Source organism: Lactuca sativa, chromosome 1 (assembly GCF_002870075.4).
Source record: "Lactuca sativa cultivar Salinas chromosome 1, Lsat_Salinas_v11, whole genome shotgun sequence".
Taxonomy (NCBI): Eukaryota; Viridiplantae; Streptophyta; class Magnoliopsida; order Asterales; family Asteraceae; genus Lactuca; species Lactuca sativa.
In genome coordinates this window covers 129,896,396-129,898,330 of record NC_056623.2, presented here as the reverse complement: position 1 = coordinate 129,898,330, position 1,935 = coordinate 129,896,396, and positions in this window count along the sequence as shown.

The window sequence follows — 1,935 nt, the reverse complement described above, 5'->3', positions numbered from 1 at the left end:
GCCAGGTGCGGGGTAGTCAGCCCCGTATAGATCTATACACTCAAGTCACGCTCCCTATCTAAGAGATTCTGGTTACGGGGACGGTCCTCCACTCGCTTATCTCTGTGGAGTGTTCACCGACGACGTGTCTCCAATTTATAGGAATAACAAATCTACAAGTAAAAATACGGAAAAGTCCTGTATAAATTTTACTTACAAAAATGATCCTCCACTCGCGTAACTATGTGGAGTGTTACCGAGGACAAAACAAATGTACTAATATAAAGATTTTAACAATAATGATATGGAACAAATCAATTGTGTAATATATAATATAACATTATATAATAAGTTATGAAATTGGTTTGTAACTGATTCTGCAAGTCCAACAGTTGGTTAATATGGTTTCAATTGTTAAAAACAAGTGAAATATGAAAGTTTTCAAATGAAATAATAATGTTTAAGCACAAGACATTCTTGTACTTTTGCTTGTATTCCCCCCTGAAAACATTGAAAAACATTGAAAAAGGGTAGGGGTATGAACTCACCGGATGAGGAAATGTGTCGACTAGGATGGTAAACGTTGAAACGGGGCTTGAATACATGCGATGTTCCTATGTAATATTAAATAATACGCTAATATATCTAATTAGATTTTAAATCATTAATTAGATACGATTAAACACACCATGACACGAAAACACTTCAAATCAAGTGTTTGGAGTGACTCGGGTGACATCTAAGGACGTGTATGGCTTAGGAATGGAGTTTACTATTCAAGAGTAAACTCTTATAAGAGTTTTCGGCCCTAAACACCATATTCACATGAGTTCACGGCCGTGAACTCATGGATGGGAAGTTTATGGTGGTAAATGGCCTTGAAACACTTGGGGATTTAATCTAGGTTTGAGTCTAATGCATTGGAAAGGGATTTAACTCACAAATGGACCATTTATTGCTCTTTATGGCAGTAAACTAGGAGTTTACGGCTGTAAACTCCCCCACACATATTCCTTATGTAATTTGGTGATGCTAGGACAATCACATGTGATTTAAACACATTTTACAAGTCTTGGATGGAATTTAGGGCATCAATAGACCAAGTTTTAGGAGTTTACGGCCCAGGAACCCATCTTTGGAGGGTTTATGGCTGTGAACTCCTTAAGAAGTTGTTTTTGTCATGTTTAAGGCCCTTAGATCAATTGTGGTTGGTTCTACAGTTTATTCCAAGGCTATTGGTGTGTTTAAGTTGCATTTAAACACTTGAAAATGAGTTTACTCTCCAAGATAATGAGTTTATGGCCCAAGCATGTTCTTGGGTAGTAAACTCATGTTTACTCCTCAAAAATTAAGTTCAAGGTGTTCTAAGTCCGATTTGGTAATTCCCTAAGTCATATCTAAGCTCCAAATGAGGTTTGGAAGGGATTTATGGCTCAAAATCCCCTTTTATATGAGTTCATGGCCTAGGACTGCTCTAGGGCCGTAAACTCATTATAATGGTCCTAATCCATGATTTAAACTCGAATTTGAAAGCTAAACGTGTTATACTAGGAGCTAGGATAGTTACCTTGGTGTTTTGAAGCTTGAATTGAGTGATTTTGGATCAACAAGTTTGAGTTGAGGAGAGAGGTTAGATAGAGAGAGTGAAAAGGCTTCAAATGAGGCTTAAACAACTTTAAATATGGTTTGAAATTTAGACACGGTGGAATTCTACCCGATAATAAAATGTTAATCGTGGCTTTGGGTCGCACCCGATTAAGTTGTGGTAACTTGATATGGTCAAAACTAAAATTTTTCTAATGATTAGTTTCAGGTGTTTACTTGTGTTTCTAATGTGTTTGGGTACTTACGAGGTCAAAATAAAAGCCTTAACTTAATTGACCTATTCAAAAATGAACTTGGAACGATTTGCTACCGGCGAGTTTTATTGACGAAACTGTTACGGCGATGGAACAA